This window comes from Canis lupus, chromosome 9, assembly GCF_011100685.1.
Source record: "Canis lupus familiaris isolate Mischka breed German Shepherd chromosome 9, alternate assembly UU_Cfam_GSD_1.0, whole genome shotgun sequence".
NCBI classification, from domain to species: domain Eukaryota; kingdom Metazoa; phylum Chordata; class Mammalia; order Carnivora; family Canidae; genus Canis; species Canis lupus.
Window position 1 is genome coordinate 49,151,037 of NC_049230.1, and position 11,418 is coordinate 49,162,454.

The following is an 11,418-nucleotide window of genomic DNA, read 5'->3' on the forward strand; positions in this document are numbered from 1 at the left end:
CCTCCCCTGTGACCACAGGAGCTGGGCAGGGCCTTGCTCCCTGCTGTGGCCGCGATGCCCTGCCTGCTGGCTCCCGGGGGGCGGGGGGGGGGGGTAGTAGTGGGCGGGTCTGCCTCCCTTATCTGCCACAGCCCCAGGCCTCCAACCTTGGGTGCCCCCAGAACCGGCCTCATTGTAAGGGCAGGGCTGCCTGGGGCCCTGCCTCTGCCAGAACTGAGCTCAGTGTCCCGGGAGGCAACAGCTGCTAGCCCCCACGGGTTCCCTGGGTCTGCCGCCAGGTGACTGGTGCCAAGAAAGCCCTCATGGTGACATGATATGAATGACGGAATAAAGGAGAAACTCATGTGGCCCTATAGCTGTCACCACGGGGAAAGCATCTTGTTTTCCTTCCTGGAAACAGAGAGCCTAGGGAGCCAGGGTCCCTGGGCTGGAAGAGTCTCCGCTTTATATCACAGCTTCCCAGGAGGAGCTGGAACCTTCTGGGGGTGCAGTGCGGTGAGTGGGCCAATGGCTCAGGCTGGCAGGCGAGGCGGGACAGGGGCCACCCCTGCCCCTGGCACCGGGTGACCTGCTGCAAGCTGCTCTCCCTCTCTGAGCCTTGGTTCTGCCACCTGTGGATAGGGTTCAGTGACTCCATCCCACAGGGACCCTGAAGGCTCTTGGGGTCTGGATAGTGCTGGTCACCGTTCCTGGTATGCAGTAAGAACTCGGGGAGGGCCAGCGTTGGGGCCAGTCTGCCTGTGCATTGTGCCTGGTCCCCACTGGGCCCTGCTGGTGCTCCTGGGTCCTGGCTGGATCGGGACAGCACCTGCACTGTTGGAGATGTGTCATGGAGACTTGACTCCCTCCTGCCCAGAGAACCCATGCAGGGAGGTGGAGCATGATGAGGACTGGCACCAGGTGACAGGCCCAACGTATATTGCCCACACAGCCCCCACCTGTGAGAACGAGCACATCCCTGGTCCTCGGAGAGCAGGGGGCTCCTGGGTGACAGTCTGGGCCAGGAGGAGCTCCTGGAGGGTACCAGCCTTCCATCACCACTGCGGCCTACTGGCGCTGCACCCGGCCTTCCTCCATTTACTCTGCTCTCCCTCCCCAGCTGCTTCTCCCTCCTCCCAGCCTCCCCGGGGGCAGGAGGGTGGAAGCACCTCTTTACATTCTGCCATGTAACTAACTGCCTCCCCACTTTGGGACATTGGTGCACCAGCCGACAGAGGGCTCCCATGGGAGGCCACAAGCACGCCCCCTCCATCCATCCCTAATGGGCCTCATTCCCAGAGGAGCCTTAGAGGGAAGAAAAGCAATTTCCAGAGCAGATACATCCTTGGAAGGAATGCGACACGTAGACACAGACAATGGTGCTGGGCCGGGTCCAGGAGGCACCACCTCTGGAGGGCCGACACGCTGCTTTCGGAGGACCAGGGTTTAGTGCCAGCATGCCCAGAGCCCTGTAGGAAGTCAACGGTGTCACCTCTACCTGAAGGCACCTGCCACATGCCTGCCCTTCCCTACTCAGCCTTCCCTGGCATCCAGCCTTATCGGCACGCCCATCCTGTTGTAAGGTGAACAGATGGAGCCCTGGTGTCCCAGGTCTCCAGACTGGGCTGCCAGGGAGCTGACGTCACCCTGGTTTCCTGACTCACTCCTCTCTTGATCTATCCCCTGGACAGGCCTGGCAGGAGAGACAGGGGACAGTTGCAGGGCTCTCTTGAGCCTCTGGAAATGGGGAGATGTGGTGGACTCTCAAGGTCCCCTGGGCCCGGGGTGAAGGCCAGTCCAGCAGGAGGTGGCAGCCAGGCTGCCTGGAGACATCCTAGGGACAAAAGATGGGCCCATGAGCTCCAGCAGGGCATGCAACTTCTAAGGCCCACCCAGGCATGTACTGAGGCCAGGGGTAGACTGGGGTGTCCCCTTGGCCAGCATGGCAGCTCCTGGCCTGTGGCCTCCCTCCCTCCCTCCCTCCCTCCCCCCCTGCACTCCCACCTCTCCAGCAGGGCTGCTCCTGCAGGGCCCGGTGGGGGCTGGGAGCACTACCAGAGCCACCAGCACAGCAGCCAAGCCCAAAGCGAACTTGAAGACTCCTGGCCAACCTGTGCCATGCATCCCCAACTGAGTAGGGAAAAGGTGGACAAGGACGGGAGGGAGAGAGAGAAAGAGAGAGGAACCGTGAGTGCATGCACCTGCTTAAGTAAGATCACTCAGGTTTACTGCATCCTGGATAACCTCATTACTCTGGGAAGTAACTTATTCTCCTGTAAGGTTGCAGGGTGAGGCCCCCCATAGCCTGCGAGGCCCCGATGGGTCACCCCACAGCCATTTCCTCAGGGCCTCAAAAGTCCTTGGACAGTGGTGTCTGCGGGGCAGGTGAATGGATCCGCGAGCACATGGCTCAGGGAGCTGGCAGGAAACGGTCTGCCCACCCGCCCTCGGGGGCTGAGTGCCTCCCTGGGAGACTGTGGGCCCAGGAAATAGCTGGAGGTCCAAGGGAAGCCAGCCACCAGCCACATCATCCCCAACACCTGGCCACCCAGCATTCCTGTTTCCCTGGCTGGCGGCTGCAGCCTGCTCACACCCCTGGGGCCCCATGAGGCTGGACCATAGCAGGTTGGTCTGGGGGAGCTTAGCCTCAGCTTCCGTGGTAGAAACCCTGCCCTGCCTGTCTGCACACCCGCCGCCCCGCCCGGTGGGCCTGGCAGATGGGTGATGCAGAGAGATAGGGAGACACAGACACACAGAGACAGAGAGATAGCGAGAGAGGGAGGCTGACACTTGCAGGGGAGAGTCTGGGGTTCCCACTGTGGTGTGTGCTGGGAGGGGGAGTCTTCACATGAGCCCAAATTGTACAGAATTAGGTAAGCCAACTTCCTGCCCCAAAGAAATCCAAGGAAGCCACCAATGGCAAACCCCTTTTTCGGATTCTCTGCCCTTAGCTCCCCATTCCAGGACTGCCGCCGACATGCCTGTGTCATGTCCACCCCCAACCCTCCTGCCCTGCCACCTTGGCAGGCTCCCTGACTCTCTGGCGCTCATCCCAGGTGGCCACGGGGTGGTGAATGTGGGAGGAAGTGAGTGAGGTACAGCAAGTGCTCACCAAACCCCCCTGAGATGGGGCAAGGTCGTCTGTGCTTATCTCCTGGGGCTACTGTGCCAATGAGAGACCACACACGGGGAAGATTAAATGAGCACCGTGTTCTCTCTAGTTCTGAACAGGCTGCAACACTCGAGACATCGCGGGCCACCCTTCCTCCCGAGGCTCCAGGGGAGTGTCCCCTCTGCTTGACCAGCGCCTAGGGCCCTGGGCGCCCCTCCACCTCTGCTCTGACCTCAGCAGGCCCGTCCCCTTCTCCTCTGGAAGGACTGGCCATCAATGCAGTGCCACCGACTCCAGAACGGTCTCCCCTTGGGGTTCCTTATGTAATGACATCTGCAAAGACCCTTCTTCCCAAAGCTGGTCATGCTTACAGCTCTGGGGGGCGGGCAGTGTCTTCTGGGGAACCCATTTTCCACGCTACACTCACTCCCCTGTGTTTACTTACAACGGTTGTCACATGAGTCAAGTCATGTAAGGCTCGTAGATTTGTGGCCTTGTGGTCACGTAACATTATCTCGTGAGCGCCACCCAGGCATCTCAGAAAGGTTTGCGCAGACACGACTGGGGTGGGACTGTGTGATATTCATCCCTGGACCTGACCTAGCTCCTCAACCAGGCCCTCGCAGTGGACACCCCGCTGCTCCCTCCTTTTCCCCTTTGTCTCGTGGAAGCCAGTAGGGCCCCTATCCCTTCCTGCAACTCCTTCAGCAGGGCCGCCACACAGACACTCATGGGTCCATGAGAAAACCTCTCTCCGTGGGGACCCTGGCTGTTCAGAATGCAGGGATGGTGTGGGGCTTGGGACACTGCAGGCCCAGCCCATATGGCCACCAGAGCAGGGGACAAGCCAGGAAGTAGGCCCAGGCCTAGCTCAGCTACTGACAAACAGGGGCCCCAGCCCCACCTGGAGTCTCTCTTCTCTCCAACGGAGACTGGAGGATAAAGTCCTGCCCGCAAAGCTCTTGGCATGGGCCTAGGACACATCACACAGCCTGCAAGGGACAGCTGTCACCATGAAGCTTGCTCCTGCTCTGACCTCCAGCCTCCCTGGCCTGACCCCTGGTCTGACCCCCTCCTGCCTCCTCGGGCACAGACTTTGTGTGTGGGGCCAGTGGGCTCGGGGTTTGCCTGTGTCTCTGGCACAGGTGCTCCATTTGGCAGCAGGACCAGAGGGGGCCTGGGGGCCTCTGAGGCCACCGGGCTGAAGGACTAGGCTGGCCTGCTAGCTGGGAACCTGGGAGGGTGCCAGAACCGGAGGAATCCCCAGGGTTCTGGGCCCAGAAGAGGGGCTTCCTTGGGGCCCCCTCCCCTCTTCTTCCTCATTCCCCCAGTCCTGGCCTTGAGCACCGGGTGCCCACCACCTGCGTGCCACCTGCCACAGCTGGGGTGTGGTCACAGGGCCTGGAGGAAGCCGGGTCCCATGGGGCCTGCTTGCTCCTGCAGGAGCCCCCCATGTACACTCGCACCTGCCTCCGTGGGAGCCAAACCCCTTGAAGGCCTCACCTACTGCCAGGTGTGGAGGAAGAAGGACCTTGGTTTCTGCCCTTTCTCTGCCCTCACAAGCGGTCACCCGTACCCATGCTTCAGGCAGCCGGCAGGCCAGAGGGGTGTGCTCCAGTGCCGAGTCCTGGAGCTGAGGCGTCAGAGGGGCACACAGAGGACCCATGGCCACTACTCAGTAAGGGGGTGCTCAGGGGAGGCAGAGGGCAGGATGCTATGCCCAGTTCGCCTGGCACAAGGACGCAGTGCTGGGAAGCTGTGGAGGACCTGGGCCTTGGGGCAGAGCCTGGAGGCGGCCAGCTCTCCAGGGCACAGTTGGACCTGGGGCCATGGCCGCAGGTCGTCTCAAGAAGCACCAAGCACCCCTGCCTGTGCCAGCAACACCTATGCCTGGACTTGCTGCAGGCCACCGGGAAGGCCACCGAGAGGGGTCCCCCTGCAATGTCCATCTGTGTCCAGCAGTGGCGAGGAAGCCCAGGGAGAGCAGGGGAGGGGAACCACACCTCCTCCTGGTCCCCACCCACCCTCACCCTTGCACACGGGGTCTGTTCCCTGAGCCTCTGCCCAGCGGTTCCCAGCCTAGGCAGCTATGGTTGCCATGGAAACCCTGCATCCTGCGGCGGGGGGGGGGGGGGGGGGGGGAAGGGCCCTCCTCCCACTGGCTCTGCCAGAGCTCAGCCAAGCCACCTTCTCTCCAGCCCCCTGTAGCCTCAGGGCCGGGCTGTTTTCACAGCTTGATTCTTTCCAGGTGCCCCAGGAAGAGGACAGCAGGTCCTTCCCCTCATTTCCAAATCCTCCAGTGGGGTGGGGGGTGGGGGCGGATGCTGGAGACGCTGGGCACCAGGATCCTGCATGCCCTCCTCCACCTGGAGCATCCACGTGAGGCCCTTGGGAATCCCCAGTCCCCAAACATCTGGAATCCTATCACCCTGGTCCTTCAAATCACAAACCTCCCCAGGTGGGAGCACAGACATTTCCCCAAAGAGCGTCTGAGCATCTGGCCCAGAACAGCCAAGAAGGGAGGCAGCAGGAAGGAGGAAGAGACAGGTCCTCAGCCTCCCTCCCTGGACACAGGACCCCAGGCTTCCTCTCCCCGCAGGACTGGTCAGAGCTCAGAGCCAGGCTGATTGGGAAATTAGGGAAACGACTCACTGGAGTCAAACCCACCATGTGCGTTTACTTTAAAAAAAAAAAAAAGATTATTTATTTATTTATTCATAGACACAGAGAGAGGCAGAGGGAGAAGCAGGCTCCATGCAGGGAGCCCGATGTGGGACTCGATCCCAGGTCTCCAGGATCACACCCCAGGCTGCAGGCGGCGCCAAACCGCTGCACCACCGGGGCTGCCCTGCATTTACTTTTGATTCCCTTGGAAGGACTGTTAGGACAGTAACAAGCTTCTCTGTGGAGTCACGAGCTCATAAAGATGCAGCAGATGGGAGAGGGGGCCACCCTCAGGTGCATCAGAGAGCGGGTGCTGGACTCTGAGGTGCCCCCAGAGCAGGAGGTCTGCATGAGGGCCCCCTGCCTGACAGAGGCAGGAAGCCAGGGAGTGGGGTGCTCACGGGGCTGGCTCCTTCCACCTCCACCCCCAAGCAGAAGAATGGAGGGGTATTTTCAGGGTCTGGCCAGCCCCAAAGGTTTCGAGTCCACAGACCACCTGTCCCTCAGAGTGACCAGTTTGATCTTGGCCCCACTTGTTGCAGGGCTGGTTCCCCAGAAGGAGAGGCCAAAGCAGAGTTTGGGGTGCATGACGCATCAGGGACCAGTGCTTGTTGGGTTGTAGGGGAGAAGCAGTGCTGCCAGGTAGCCAGGCCCGTGGGGGTCTGGGTGAGTGGTGAGACCCTGCTTCCAGCCCTTGGTCCCCAGACCCAACAGTTCTTCCCACTGGGGACGCAGCCCCATGAGGAGCTCCTGAGCGAAGCACCCTCTTCTCGCGGGGTCCGGCCCGGCTCACACCTGCGGCTGTGCCCTCCCTGGAGGTGGCAGCCTAGCTGGACTGAGTGCCGCCAGGGCACCTGTGGACAGGGCCACCCCCCACCTGCTCTGAAGAAAGCGGGTCCCTAGTCTGATGCAATGTTGTAGGGGGGGGTCCCATATGGCAGGGTCAGAGGTCCTGTCACCCCAGGGGGACCCCGCGGGCAGTACGGGCCAGCCCATGCCCTGAACACACTCCTGTGAGGAGGAAGTTCTGCCCTTCTGAAGCAGGAGGCTCAGCACTGTGTGAGCCGAACTGACCTTGGTCCCTGAGAGCTCACAGGTGGCCTCCATCTCTGCCAGTGTGGTCACTGCCCATCAGGCCAGTGCCGAGGCAGCCCGTGACCCCAGCTGCTATGACCTGAGTGGCTTCATGTGGCTTCTGAGTGGGTGCTCACTGGTAGGCAGGAAATTGAGGGCAGGGGAGACCGTCACGCCCCGCACCCACCCTGTGGGCCCATACCCAGACCTCCTTCCCTTTTTAGGTCCCTAACCCTCGAGGGGCATGGGGCGCTTGCCACTGCCCTTCCGCCATCTCTCTTGCACACAAAGGGGGACCAGGTGCAAAGCTCTTCCCCTGGGAGGCTGTCCTATCTCCACAGCCTCCAGCCCTGTCGCATCCCGGAAGGAGAGTGACCTGGTGTTTGTGCCTGCTGCTGTCTGACACCCAGCTACCCGGTGGCCCAGCTCAGTGCGCCCTTCCCCCAGCTGGCCTGGCGTACCAGCTCCCCTCTGTGGCCCAGCGTGAGGGCAGTGGAGGGCCCACAGGGCCCCGGCCACTGGCTCAAGCATGATTCTGTCTGTGTGGGCTTCTGATGTTCCGTCTTCTGCAGGCCTTGTGGAGCCGTGGCCTTGTGCCCGGGCGGGGTTGGGGGGGTGCAGACTCAGCTCATGCTTGCAGTTTGCCACACTATGCTGAGTGCCAGGCCAGGCATCGGTCTCGGGTCCCAGCTGTTCCCTAGGACTTCCTTTTGAACAGGGTTGTGTCTTCGCTCGGGTCATGTGACAAACCTCAAGCCACGTGGACTTCCTCTGTTTCTCTGACATTAGTGGACAGGGTCAACCCATCTGTACCAGAACTGACACCCCTGAACCCACCCGCCTCTGGGTGCCAGATATCTCTAGGCAGAGGGGCCCTGCCAGTGCACCCAGCTCCACACCAGGCTGCTGGCTGCGGGGTCTCCACCCTCTTGACCCTCTGGCCTCAGGGTGCAGCTACCTCCAGTGTGGTCTTGCTGGGCAGTCCCAGCTCTGGGCCAAGGTGGCCTTGCCGGATGCCTGGATCTGTGCCAAGCAATGCCCCGGGGCTGAGGAGCTGCTGCACCCATACCACTTCTGGGGAGGGCAGGTGTAACCCTGAGCTCCGAGGTTCTCTGGCCTCAAACCCAAATTTCCTGAACTCCAAGAGGAATCTTCTGGAAGAGACTTCTAGTAGGGATACCTGGGTGGCTCAGCGGTTGACCATCTGCCTTTGGCTCAGGGCGTGATCCCAGATTCCTGGGATCGAGTCCCACATTGGGCTCCCTGCAGGGAGCCTATGTCTCTGCCTCTGTCTCTGTGTCTCTCATGAATAAATAAATAAAATCTTTCAAAAAATAAAAATAAAAAAGAGAGACTCTAGTAGAGTTTTTTTTGGGGGGGAGGGAGGGAAAGACCTACCTCCTGGGGTAAGGTGGTGGTAGGGACACAAGGAGTGTGGGGGCAGCTCCTCTGGCCATAACAGAGAGGGCACCACCTGCTGGCATCACCTCCATAGCTGACCTGGGCTGCACCGGGAGGACGCTGACCTGCACTGGGCGGGCTGCCTGCTCCCAGGACTCCCAGGCTCCCCCGGCCCCTGCGGGTGTGAGTTTGGAGCTGGGCAGGTGGTGTGCGTAGCACAGCCTCCGCAACACATTGACCAGGACCCGTAGTTGAAAACCTCAGATAAGGACTGTGCATGAGGCCACAGATCTTAGCCACAGACAAGACCCCAAGGACCCATGTGAGTGTCCAGGTGCTGCCGGGGACCCCCAAGACCCTCCTGAACCTCTGCTGCCAAGGGTCCCACTCTGACTCCAAGGAGGCAGGAGACTTTCAGGTTTTGAGTTTGGTCGCTGGACTTCCCAGCTGCCCTGCTGCCCTGCCTCCTCCCATTTCCCCCTATGGACTGCTCCCCACTGTCTCCAAACTGTGGATTGTTTAGGTGTCCCCCAACATTGTGTCTAGAGGGGCCAGGGGGCTCTAGCTGCCAGGCTGCGCTGCTGGTGGTTGCTGGAGGGTCCCAGGGGGCAGAGAGAAAGTAGGGGTGGAGGGCTGAGAGGGAGTGGTCCTGGACCACACTAGGGAGCCCCCTTCCTGCCTCCTGCCCTGCCCCCTGTCACGGGGCCCAGGGGGGATGAGTGTGCCCCAGGTGTGTGTCCCCTGCCCAAGTGGGCTGGATGTGCCTGTGAGTCTCGGTCCCCATGGACTCCAGGAAGCTGGCCTGGAGGAGGAGCCTACACTGGTGGACGCCTGGGTTTCTCTGGCAACGTCAGGGCGGGCCTGTCAGCCTCCTGCCCTACCTCTTGCACACCTGGGGGTGCAGGTGCCCGAGTGCCTGTGTTTGGCCAGCGGCTGCTGCCCGGCGCCCTCCCACAGACAGCGAAGCCCGTGGCTTTCAGCTGGTGAGTACCCTGGGGGGGCCCTACCTGAGCCCCACCTGGCCTGCCCCTGGCCCTGGGGAGAGGGCTCCGTGGGGGCACAGGCAGGGTGGGAAGCATGTTAACCTCTCCTTCTTCCATGAACGTGGTAGCCATCCCTCTTCTGTCCTGCTTTCCGGAGGAGGGGTCTTCCTGTCTGGGGGTCCCTCTGAGGGCTTGGGGGAGTCTCAGGGCAAAGCCAGGCTGCCCCTGGGAGTATGATGCCCGCGAGCCCCACCCATCGGGCTGCCCTGCCTCTGGGCTCTGGTGTCAGTGCTAGATTCTCACCTATGAACTGTCCCTCAGTTTCCCCATGTGGACAATGGAGGTAAATACTCTTCCAGCTCCTGAATGGGGCTGATGGGCGGTTCTGCACTGGTCCCACCTGGCAAGGCCATGATCTGACCATGAGGCCGCTCAGCCGGGATCCAGCCAACTCCTCAGGCAACAGGCCCCTCAGGCTGTCCTGTCCTGCTGGAAGGCTCCCATCAAGGTGTGTGAGCTACAGGTGGAGGCAGCAGGTGGAAGGAGACCCCTGCCGCGCCCCACAAAGCCGTGGCCCCCAGTTGACTGTTTTGAGCTGTTTGAAGATGCTTTTGGCCTCTGGGCATGTCTGAGTCTGCCGGCCTGCCCTGGTGCGGCCTGCCCTGGTGCTCCCGGTTTGGAGGAGGTGGCGCCAAGGGCAAGTCTCTGCTCTGTGTTGTGTGACTGTGGGCAAGGTTACAATGCCTTCCTCTCAGGCTGTGGGGAGGAGCCCCAGGTCACCTGGGGAATGCACTGGGCTGGGCGCAGGGCCTGGCCCCAGGCAGGGTGCCCCAGTGGTGGCCAGCTCCATGACTGACTGGCCTTGGAGGAGGCCGAGCAGGTTTGCGGGTAGTTGGGTAGTCGTTCAGGGCAGGGAGGGGTGGGGATGAGGAGGTGGCAGGCCTGGGGGAGGGCAGAGCTCCCTGCTGGCTCCGTGGGTGTGGCCATGAGTCCTTGGCAAGAGTGGATGGTGGCCCTGGGGTCCCCTGGGTGGCAGGTTTCATGGGCTGTGGCACCACGGGTCTTGGCCATGTATCTGGGGTGGTTTGTGGAGCTGAGAAGCCGTGAAGGTGCGGCTTCATTTCATTTCATTTGCGCCCGCAGCCACCTCCACCCACAGAGCCCACCGCTGGAGGCCTGGCCATTTATCTCTGCCCCGCCTCGCCCACTGGTGCTTCCAGCTGCCCTCCCCGGTGGCACCCTCCTCCCAACAACCAACTGTCTTCCCAAATCGCTGGCCTTGTGTCACCTCATCCCCGCCCTCACATCTGCCACCCTGGGGGCCTCACCAGCTACAAGGAGCTCATCAGCTCTGGGGAGCAGCTGGTGGAGACACTGTGGGTGTTGCAGCAAAGTGGGTGGTAGAGGCTGGGGGCACCGCCCTGGCCAGACCCCCTCACAAGGCCCTCAGCAGCCCAGGCTGGCCTGCCCTGCTCGCCCCACTCTGCAGACCTGGGCAGTGTGCATGCGTGTGCATGCATGTGCGTGTGTCTGTGTGCGGTCTCTAACGGGAGATGTGTGCTTTTGTGCGGCGGGGCCCTGTATGCCAGATGCTTGTCAATTGCATGTCATTTCCCCAGATGTGGTCCAGCCTGAGTCAGCCTCCGAAGTGCTTTCTTTTGCACCTCCAAGTCCCTACACCCCACCTCTCCAGGCCCCTGCTGCTTGGGGGCTTGGGGCCAGGGCGTGTGCAGCTGGAGACTCTGATTGGGTGTATCTGAGCAGGTGGCTAGAGGGTGTCACATCCACAGCCAGTCCTGTGCCAGCTATGGTGGCTGGCCACGTCTCTGATCTCAAACCCTGGGGCCCAGGGCCTATGGGCATGGTGGGCCTTTCTCCTTCACGATCTGCTGACTGTCCCTCAAGCCTGCTCAGGTCTGCTTAGGGCTCGCTTCCCTGGGGACCAGCCGGTGAGAAGCTGCTGCTGGCTCCCAGAGGAGCCCCACCCCGTTCCGCCCACCCCACCCTCCACCCAGCGCAGCCTGGCAGGTGCCTGGGCCAGGACAGTAGCGGTGTGGGCACAGAGCAGTGGGCTGTGGGAGCTGCGGGTAGGCACACCCGGCCTCCCCCTGCCCTTGGGGCAAGGGCCAGAAGCCCGCTGAGCTGTCACTTCCTGGCTGCACTGTGCAGGCGTCTCATGGATGGGGGCAGTGTGTGGGGGCCTGG